Here is a 12,377-nt window from a genome sequence, read left to right on the forward strand (position 1 = left end):
ATTAGCGTATTTAGATTATTACAAAGGTTGGATGCACTACTAATATTTAAAACTAAATGCATACCTTTAACTTAAAGCAGTTAAAATATAATTAAGTATAAGTTGATGCATACCGACACCTGAACTTCACAGTGAATTGTTCGATATTTTTGGTTTTGTTTAAAGTTTTCAATTCCTCTTTGTCTTCTATCTTTCAAAAAATCCTCATGAAACCAGATGAATTTTCTGACAAGGGACTGCCATTGGGCACACCTTTTACTGTCATATATTTAGCTTGAATTCTTTGTTTAGTGTTAAATATTTCAGCCATGAGCCCACCCAGATAAAGGATGCTGTTACATGCTTAAAATCACCCTGTAAAGCCATACAATCATGATAACAAACTGAAAACAAAAGCATCACCATCTTCTTCATTAACAAGTAATGTGGATGCATATAATGTTAATGGAACTTTTTTATTCTGGGCATGTTTTACAATACTCCATTTGCTGTTAGATGCTGTTACGCTTAAGCTGCATAAAACTTATGGTTCATCTCCATAGAAAGATCTAAAATTAAATTTGACCATTTAGCACTTATAATTTACAAAACTAGTATCAATTTACAAACGATAATTCAAGACAAATAGTTATTGTGTATAAAACAGAAATAGTAATAACTAGTAAATAATTTAAATTAAATTTAAACTTGTTTATACTTACATTGAGGTTTTTGTTGTTTGTTTGGGTTTATATGACTGCGGCCAGGACACTGAATCCATTCACCATACATGGAAGATTTTAACATCCTCTAATGCTAATGAGCAAAAATTACTATTGAACTAGGAATTTGCCTAGCATAAATGAGTCAAATTACTAATATTTGCTTTGCTATATCCTTTTAGCATATGGAAGTTTACTTATTTTGTAAGATAATAAAACCACAGTTTATGTTAATGCCCTCCAATGAACTGTTAATCATTGATTCCATCCTAGTCACAACATTAAGGAACTTGCTGTGTACTATAATTATAGTTAACCTCACTTTGACCACAATATATACCCAAACCCAACTTTGACTGCTTAATTTTGTAGAATTTATTCCCACTAAATATTTTTATTCTGTACAATAAATAATTTTATTATTTGTTATCAATACATTATACGGTGTAAATAAATATTTCTGTCGGTAATTCGTAAAGTTCTATTTTATTTTTATTTACGTTTGTTTACATTAATATTGACTAAGAGCACGTATGCTTGGTTGTATAGTAATTTCCAGCCACTTTTAGTCTGTCAAAAAGTAACTAACTTCGCAAAAAAATAATTACTAAATTCACTAGACAGTTCGGACTGGGAATAGCGAACCGAGTTTAAATAACATTCTGTGTACTCTATACTAGTCCCTATAAAAAATGAGACATTGTGAATATTAGCTCAACCCAGACTACCTATGTTAATGCAAGAGTGGGATATTTTACAAAAATGTGTTACAGATAAAATTGTTAGAAAATTAGCATTAAAGCTTATGCTCGAATATTAGGAGACTAATATCCAATAAAAATAAGCTTTTAGTCACCTATTTCTGATTTTTAATATGAGATGCAAACTTTAATCCTCATTACCTTGTAATTTCAATTTGACATGATATCTCACTGTTACTTTCAGCCATTGATTTGTATATTCAATAGTCCCAAATATCCAATATATGAATATAGTTATCAAAGTATCATATTTCGGCCAACCATTACTCTGAATATACCCTGAATATACAGAAAACGCTAATTTAAATAACCTAATACTCTCAACCACAGTGAATGCTTTTGGAAAAAATGTTACAAAAATATTTATAGATGGGTCCAAATGTGATCAAGTGCAGCATTTTTTGTTTCAGACATCAACCATGTCGAAAAATTTAGACTATCAGATACACTCTCTATTTACAGTGCTGAGTCTATCGCGATAAAAAAAGTTAACTATGGTGCACACTAAATCCAGTTCAAACGGTTTCTATTATGTCAGATTCAAAGTCCGTTCTGCAAGCAATTAAAGGATCTCCAATAAATATTTAAAATCAAAAATTAATTTGTGAAATAAAAAACTTATTATACCAAGTAAAGCAACAAAATAAAAAAAAATAATTTTCATATGGGTAAAAGGTCACAGCGGTATTATAGGTAATGAAATGGTAGATTGTGAAACAAAAGAAGCTTGTAAATGAGATAAATTTGTAGAAAATTTTTCTTATACCGACTTAACTACTTACCTAAAAAAAAGTATTAAAGTCAGATGGTAAGAATCTTACAAATAATTTTAGCAAGACATCGAAAAATCTTTATTTCCAGCTTTACCCACAGCTTCCAAATAGAATACCGGACATACCTTTTGATTATATAAAAATATATACTTAACAGTAACACGCTTAAAATTGAATCATGGCCGTTTTCCGGCGCACCTTCATAAATTAGGGATACTAAACTCCCCGTTATGTGACTGTGACATATCCATAGTTGATATTAACCACATATTTCTGGAGTGTAAAAAAACGATACGGCTATCTCTGGACTATATAATTCTCTAATAGAATACAACACTCCCTCTTAACATTAGTTCCCTGTTATCAAGTCATAATAAACGCGTTTTAGATGCAATAATAAATTACGTTAAAGAATCGATATTTAACCTTATAAGCACCTAATATGGACCTAAGGTAAGTCAGGGTAAGTGGGAATCTGGGGCAAGTGCGACTATTCAATACCGTAATTCAACCAACGATAGTAAAATAGCGAAATCTAGTGTAAACGTTACTCAACTTCATAACCATGTGTTCTGTATACGGTGGAGCGATGTTACCGACAGTACATGTGAGAGTTGAGGTATTGAACATATATCTGCAAAAATCCACTTGATTTGTCAAATTTGCACTTACCCCAGTGTTCTGCAATAGCAAGATTTTCAAGGTAAGATTATTAGCAGTATTATTTTAGTGTAAAAATGCACTTCGTAAATACGATAAACGTGTTTCAATATACATAACCCTACTTAGAGGCCACGTACACTAATGTTCGCACTTGCCTCAATAAAATTTTATCGAGGCAAGTGGGAACTAGGAATAATTAGTTACGTTCCCACCTGCCCGGATTAAAATTTTAATGATTGACTCTTTTTAGGTGCTACCATGGTTCGCATTTATCAACGTAAGACGGAGAGAGCAACATCTTATAGTAAGGAACAGCTGTAAAAAGCACTGGAAGATATCAGATCTGGAAAAACAACACTACATACAGCAAGCCGAAATTATGCAATTCCAAAAACAACATTGCACAATCATTTAACTGGTGTCAGAGGAAAAAAAAGTGATTCATTAGGTAGAGGGCCAGTTATTCATGCCAAACATGAACGCAAGTTAGCCGAAGGATTGAAAACTCTAGAAAAATGGGGCTTTGGATTGTCAAAACGTGAAGTTCTGTTGATTGTCTCTGATTTTGTTACACAAAATAATATAAGAACGCCATTTAAAAATAATATTCCTGGTCATGACTGGTTCACCGGCTTTAAAGCAAGATACAAGTTATCTCTCAAGAAACCCCAATCGGTTGAGTACGCAAGGAAGAAGATGTGTGATCCATTTCCCATTTATAAGTATTTTGAGATCTTAAAGAACACCCTTGTTGAATTAGATCTTAATGATAAGCATAAGCAAATATGGAATTTGGATGAGACCAGCTTATGCGTTGACCCATCCCGAGTGAAGGTGCTAGGAGCCAAAGGTAAACCGTGTTCGCGAACTACGAGTGGTCCAGGTAAGGAGAATGTAACAATATTATCTGCGGCAAATGCATTTGGAGACAAAGTACCACCATGTATTGTATTTAAAGGAAAGTTCGACCAGTGGATGGCAACACAGGACCCAGATAATCTTGATATAGCATATGCAGCTACTCCAAACGGCTGGATGGAAACGGACGTTTTCCCATACAAAAATGACGTTGTAGAAGAAGATAAATTTCACCCCGATGCCTATAAACGTTGGAAGGAGATAAATAACAAAACTGCGAATCAAGGTGACGAAAATATGGAAGAAACTCTAGAAGATTTACCGCCATCGGTTTCTTTTGAAGACTTGCTTTTGAAAACAGTCAAGTAAGTAACAAAAACAAAATTTGTTTAATTACTAATGTTTGTATTTTGAGAACGATTTCCGAAGTGGAAATTGAAACGTCAATAAACGTATTTTAACCTTTAATTGTGGCTTATTCCCATTTAAATATTAATTAATTTAAAATGCCACAAGAAAATAGCTTCAGAACAACATTATTAATTAGGTATAAGTAGACTTATTCCCTTTTGATTAATTCAATAAATTACTGCAATAAAGTATATGTTAATTTATTCCTTTACAAGAGAATATCACAAGTGTGTTTTAATTCAATAAATACACTTAAATCATTATTAGGAACTTACTTTGTATGGAACTATAAAATAAAAATGTCATAAGTACAATATATCTGGCAAGAAAAAATATTTTTTTTATTTTACCGTGTTTTTGTCAAGTAATAATAATAATAATAAATTTTGATCGAAAGTCCGATTAATTTTATACAAACTACGATTTCACAGATTATTGTACTTTTGATCGGGTTGTATGGGAAACGTTGAATTTGTACTTATGCTCTTTAAAGTGCAGACCACAGAATTACAATAAATCACTGTATGACCGAGTACAGTCAATTTTAAAATACGTTAGTGTCATGTCTAATTGGAAAATTTTTTACGTGTTTTGTTCATACGCTGGTATATGAAGACCTTAAAGCAACAACGGTACAAGCCACAATCTTACTAAAAACAGTTATATATATATATATATATATATATATATATATATATATATATATATTTCAAATGGTTAGGTTCCTATCTACCTACAAAATAAAAACTACAGCTTTTGCTTCATAGATGACTCCACGAGTTATAAATATCCTTGTTATTTTTATACTAAAATCAACTATTTTAAGTGCAACAACGGTACTAGCTACCATATTACTTCAAGTAGTCGAACAGCTCCACAAAATTCGTTTTATTATGAAGATTCTAAAAGTGATTCTGATTTGTATTTTAATTCTGATGATAGTGTTAAAGACAAAGACTATATTGAAAGTAATAGTGATAGTAAACACTCTTCAGGTAGTGAAACACAGGCGAGTAATTAAAATTTGAATGAAATTTAATGTAATTATTGTGGCTTAAATTTTCTTTTTTTTTTATTTGTAATAAACAATGTAGATATCATTTCTTAATGCTAAAATACCATAGCTACCTACTACTGCTTTCATAATATTGATAAAAAAAAATAAATCATTTTTGCTTTGTATGTTATAATATCGGTTTAACGTCGAGTTGTGGCTTATCCCCTTAGTGCCTTAAAAATTATTACAAAACTTTTATGGTAGTCCCAGGAATATAACACTATTTTTGTTTGCAGGCAAATGAATTTTCTGCTGCTACCGAAACAAAAAACGATCTGCTTAACAGACGAGGTTCTCTTTCCACGCCGGAGAAAGCCCTTTCTTCAAGATGGCGCCAGGCAAACCTAAAGAGACAGACTAGACATAAGAGAAAAACCAACCGAAATTTGGGCCATAGCTATGTAAGTAAACGGCAAAAACAAGTACCTGACAGGAAAATCGGACCTCCATGTAAGTGTAGCAAGAAATGTCGAGATACTTTGACAGGACATGAAGCACAGATTTTTAATGCGTTTTGGAACTTGGGTGACTATGATAAACAAAATATTTATCTTTTGTCGCGAAATGTTTCAATACAATACTTTGTAAAGATCAAGGGTATAGATGTAAAAATATGCAAACAAGAGTTTCTTGTTTGCATATTTTTATTAAACTCAATCAAAAAAAAAAGAATTCAACTTTTATGCGAACAAATGAAGGAAGGTGCTAGTACCCCAAAAGCAGATAAACGTGGCAAACACCAGAACAGAGCAAATAAAATTAATGACTGTGATCGTGAAAACCTAAAAACACATATTAAGTCCATCCCAAAATACACTAGTCATTATAGTAGGCAAAAAAATCCAAACAAAGTGTACATAGATCATGATTTATCGATTTCTGCTCTTTATCACGATTGTTACCTAGAATGGTGTAGAAATAAAAATGCCAATCCAGTAAAAGAAAGCTACTACAGAAATGTTTTTTGCAAGGAGTTTAACATTGAATTTAAATTACCTAAAACGGACACCTGCAAAACATGCGACTCTCTAAATATTCAAATTAGAAATGTTGGCAGTACAGAAGCATCAGCAGGCAGGTTAAAGACTCAACTTGAGCTACACCATCGAAGGGCCGAAGCTTTGCAAAAAAGCCTGAAAGATGAAATAGAAAATGCTAAGAGAACAAAAGACACCCTTGTCATCAGTTTTGATTTACAGCAAGCGCTACCTGTACCTTCATTGACAGTTGGTCCTGCTTTTTATTTACGAAAAATTTGGACCTATAACTTAGGAATACATGACTGCGTTGAAGATATGGGGTATGTGGCCCGAACACTTAGCAAAACGTGGTAGTGACGAGATTGCTAGTATATTATATAAGCATTTTAAAGAAAATCCTACTGAACATAGGAAGCTTGTTGTATATAGCGATAATTGCGCTGGACAAAACAAAAATTGGACCATTGTAGGTCTGTGGCAACAACTAGTTAAAGAAAGTGTCTTTGATACAATAGAACATAGATTTCTAGTAGTGGGACACACACATCTTCCTTCTGATCGTGACTTCGCAATTATTGAAAAACATAAACGCCGTTATTTAAATCAGGTGTATACCCCTGATGATTGGTATCAAGCAGTCTTAAAATCAAAAAGGAAAAATCTTTTTAATGTCATTGTTTTACAGCAACAAGATATTTTGTCTTTTAAGGATTTACAGATCCAAAATATTACCAAAAAAACGCAAACAGAAAATAAAGAAAAGCTTAATTTCAGTAAAATCTGCACATTTAAATTTACTCACGAGACTCCAAATGTTATGTTTTATAAACATCTTTGGAACGAATTATTTAAATCTGTCAATATTGGCAGGAGAGGTTTTAGAACTGCAGTAAACCTGAATGTAAGAGATTTAAAAATGAAATATGACGCACCAATTCCATTAAACCCAAAAAAATATCTAATATTTCGATGCTTCTTCGCTACATACCAGCTATTTACCAGAATTACTACAGAGAGATTGGTGTTGTTGAAAATATGGGAACAGATAATGATAGTATAGATAATGAGACAGAACATTTGGATGACTTTAGCGATCTGGAGGATGAAAATTAAAGTGATTTTATGTATTGTGTTTTTTATTAAAATAATTTTAAAAAATATTATAAATTATAAAATATTAATAAATAAAAATAAATATAATAAATAAATATAATAAATAATAAAATATAAATTATTAATTTATAAAATATTATAAAAGATACCTATTTTACAACTTGTTGTATTAGTAATTTTTTTTTGTAATAAAGGTAAAAGCCACATTTTTTTGAATTTTTATTGTTTTTTTTTTACAAAAACTACTTTTTTTAAATTAGCTTAGCGTTTCAAGGATAGTTGATATACAGGTTTCAAATAACACCATTTACGAACTTTCTAATCCATATTTGGTATTTCAGGATTTGATTAAAACCTTTATAATTGATCTTCTCAAAAACTTACTTTTGTGACATGTACCGTTGTTGCTCTAAGGACTTCATATGTAAGTTCGAATCCCAATATGAATTTCCTTTTTTATTTGTGAAATATTTAAAAACCCCACGTTAATCTTATTAAATATATGTAATATACGCAAAATTGCTAAATTTTAAAATAAAATGAAAATTTACAACATAATCCGAGTTGTTGGTTTTTTATTTTTATCTTCCACAAACATTTTTTGAAGTTATACTTCTATACGCGCGTTCGACCTTGGAAATTTGTACGGGAGTAAATCGGCAAAATCATTACATATGTAAGATATAGTCATTCTGCCAAGGCAGGGCACCAGTAGGCTGATTAAAAAAATTACATAATCTATTTCTTATTTCTAATGCACCATTTGTTGGCCCGCGATGCCTCCCTGGTTGTATTGAATAATTTTTAGCTATAATATGTTCCTTCAATTGGAATGTCGGGGTAGTAAAAACTCCATCATGAACACGTATAAAATTATGTAACACAAATAGCTTAAATTATGCTATCAATCTTGTCAATATTGCAACATATTGGCGTCTCCAATACTCTGAACTGTGAAGTTAGCAAACCAAATGCACATGCAATAGATCTTCGCCCTCTAAAAAGTCTGTAATTAAATATTCGATTTTCATTTGTTATTTGTCTTCTGGGATATGGTTTCATGACACGATCTGAGAGGGAAAAAGCTTCGTCTGCTACAAAATAGTAAGGAAAACTTCATTTTCTCCGGGCAACGGTTTAGGTTCGGGAAAATCAAGTTGGTCGCTAACTACTGCTTTTCCAAATGCACTTTCTCTGAATGCTCTGCCATCACTATTTCGTCCATATTCCCCAATATCAACCGACAACAATAGCCCATCTGCGTCAGCCACAGCTAAAAATACAATAAAAAAATATCCTTTGTAATTAAAGTATGCTGACCCAGAATTCGGAGGAGCTTTAATTCTGATATGCTTTCCATCAATAGAACCACAGCAATTGGACAAATTCCAAAGTTCCCAGTATCTACTTGCTGTTTTAAGCCATAATTCTCTTGATGGTTTGGCCAGATATTCTGAATGGATTACTGTCCAAATTGCTGTAGATGTTTCGTACACAATTTTGCGTACAGTAGTATGTCCTCTTAAAAAATAGTAGGATAGTTCTTGAAACGAACTACCGGTAGCAAAATATCTAAAAAAAAAACAATGCTTGTAATAAAAATATTTCAAGAAAGTATTGTTTTAACTAATAATATGTATTTGTTGTAGTTGCGGCTTGCAAAGAACGATGGAAGAACTTGCGAGGATCTTACACACGATATTTAAAAAAATGTACGCCATCTGGTTCTGTCGCCAAAAAACGCGACCTTACTACCTCGCTGAATACGCCACTTACTAGATCCAGGCCAATGAAGAGTAGTCTAGAACCTTCATCGCAACGATATATAGACTATTCTTGTGAGAGCAATAGCGGCGATAACGAGTCGCAACGTGAAAATGAGGAAGATAGTGAGTCCCAGCATGTAATGGCTTTAGAAAATTAGTTGCCTCGTTTGTCACCGACCGAGAGTCATTATTCGACTCGCGGCGATACTTTATCCAGTGTTCACAATTCTTAGCAACTCCCTGTCGCCAAAAAAACTCGTGTAATCACTAAAACTGCACTATCGCTGGAAGAAGTAAATAAATCCGCGCTGGAATACTTTCGGTCTAACAAGACGTCTGTGGAAAACGCCTCGACCATAAAACCATATGAAGACCCAAACATTTCCTTCCTAATGAGCATGTTACTTGACATGAAAAAAATGAACGAAAACCAAAAATGGCGGTTTAAAATTAACATATTGTTAACTGCTGGCAATATTTTGGAAGAAAATATAAGTAGTTCCAACACTTCGTGTAATAACGATGAATCGTTAACAGAGCTAAGAACAGTAAATGAGGCGACAACTTTAGCCAACAAAATTTATTGAATTATTTGAACTTTCAGCGACCAGAGCACTTTTAATATATATCTTTTATGTTATGAATAATGATTATTTGAGTTAATAATAAAAAATACATACATACCTTATTGTTATTATTAAACGTTCTGCAGGTGATATTCTTCGTCTTTATGTGCCGTCTTCTACCGAAGGTTGGCGACCATCAAACGATAGGTTTCTCTGTTTTGTGCCGCATGTATTATGTTCACAGCTTCTGGTATTTGAAAGCATTCTCAAGTTTCTCAGCCAAAATTTCTTTTTTCTGCCCAAACCTCTTCTACCTTCAATCTTGCCTTCCAACATAAGCTGTAGCAGACTGTACTTATCATTACGGAAGACATGGCTCAGGTATGACGCTTTCCTCCTCTTTGAAGATGATATTGAATGTCTAAAATTTGTATTCTTTTTCGAAATTATTGAACTAATTTTTGTCAGTAAAAGCTCAAAAGTTTCTCTTTTCATTCTGTAGAAGGATTGAAATGGTATGGTATGGTTGAGTAATGGTATAACACGACTACCACTGAACTGTTCCGCGCTGCAATAAACAAAGTAAAGATAGCCGTGATGATCGCCAACATCCGGAACGGATAGGCACTTTAAGAAGAAGAAAATACATTAAATCCACTATGCCCTTGCATCTCTTTCTAATAAGGGTGTACCCAAAACTGACATTGCGGACGATTTCTGTTCATATTGTTGACATTTAAAAGTGTTGTTAGCATAACTTCATCCTCAGATGACGACATTTTGACTTTAACTAGCCTTTTTAATGCCATGCTACTTTGGTGTGCGCTACCTGCCACGACAGTGCCATGCCCGTGCTATGCCACTGCCATGTTACATGCCACGTCACTTTGGTGGGCGCTCTCGCTTATAAATGTCTTAGATTTGGACATGTATCCAAACAGAGTAAAAGTACACAAAAACGGTGTACTCAATGTAGTGAAGTTAAAGAAAAAGATCTCAATTGTAATAGAGAAGTTGTATTTTGTATTCATTGTAAAAGTAGGGGCATCTGTCGATATCTAATAAATGTCCCCAATATGAAAAACAGACAAAAATAAAAAATATAATGGCTGAACATAACATATCTTTTGTAGAAGCACGTAATTACTGTGATAAGTCTTTTCCAAATTTTGCGAGTAACAATCCTTTGAATGTTTTGCAGAATATGAAAGGGATTTTCCTAGTTTGCGTACAACTACTAAAAAGATTTCGGTATCTAAACCAGTTCCATATAAGCCAAATTCTGTTCTTACTCACACTAATTTGAATATTACGAAATCTCAAACAAATAAAAAAAGGAAAAGTCAATTCACCAATTGCACAGTCGTCTACCTTTGGATCTGATAAACCTTTACCCGTTAATCGAATTTCACCAAATTTGTAGCATTTGAAAATTCTTTGGATATATATTGAAATCCCCTCGTATTTGTTAAAATATCAAAGAATAATCTTAGTGTATTTCTGTTTCCTTTCGTACAAGTTAAAACACCGAATCTTTCAACTTCCTTTTATTTGCGTCGCTAGAGTTAATGTAAACCATTTTATAGTTTGTTTATATTTCACAAGATGCGTATTTTGTCGGTATTCTTTGATCGAAGCCTCTTTTAGGATATTTTGCGTTCCCGTTACCGCTTTAAGTGTTTTGTTTATATCAAGATTGTGCGAATGAATTTTAAATATAATTGTTCACTCTCGGTAAAGCCGGCCGCTGATTAAGGCGTGTTTAGTTTTGTTGGAGTCCAAATTTATTTTCAAATTCGTAATCTTTTCGTTTTCCTTTTTTTGTCATGGAAATGTAGTATAAAGTGACAGTAGCAGTTAAATGTGTAGTATTCAGCAGTTTTACAACGGTTTTTGAAGATGACATCATGTTGCCGTTGTGCTGTGCCTGTTTCAGTCTTTAAAGGAGACCAGTTTTCGAGGTTTGTGTTCCAGCCGGTGCTGGCTTCCACCCTCATCTTCTTGTCCCTGGTCGTCATCCCAGATCTGCCTCCAGAGGTTTCAATGTATACAGTTCCCGAACCCAGACATGCAGAGTGAGATTTAGTGAGGTTCAGGTAACTTTTTCTGCGTTTAAATTTTAAAGTCAAGATAGACATTTTTTTTTAAATAATAATTGCTTTCATTATTTAAAAAGATAATTCTTTACTTGTAATAATTTTTTATTTGTCACAGTTTATACCCAATAACATTTGTAAGTTATGTAGCAATTCCCACTTGTAAACGAATAGGACACATGTAAGTTTTTCTTTGTTATTTCTATATTTACTTGTGTGACTATCAATATAGTCTTTATGTATTATTTGTATTTTTGTAATTGTTTGTGGTGAGACACAAAAAATGTTTGATTTATTTCTCCAAATCATTTTGTCTTTTTATTTTAGAAAAACCTCCTAACCATTTTTGTATTTTTAATAATTATTTCAATAGTTACAACTAGTTGTTGTAATCGTTATAATTCAGCACCTCGAAGCGGCGTACCTCTTTGTTTCATATTTGTAGTTGCTCCAATCCGACCCCTTGCCATTCAACTTATCCACGACCCCAGCTCTCCAAACAAACCCTGAGTGCCGTTCGCACAGTATCGTTTATTTTGCTAGCCCTATCTCCATCCCAGTAACTTCTGTCCCCAATTTTCAACCCTTATAGCAATACCCCACGTGGTAGGCAAAATATATTCGTTACAAAT

The sequence above is a fragment of the Diabrotica undecimpunctata genome, chromosome 9 (genome assembly GCF_040954645.1).
Source record: "Diabrotica undecimpunctata isolate CICGRU chromosome 9, icDiaUnde3, whole genome shotgun sequence".
Lineage (NCBI taxonomy): Eukaryota > Metazoa > Arthropoda > Insecta > Coleoptera > Chrysomelidae > Diabrotica > Diabrotica undecimpunctata.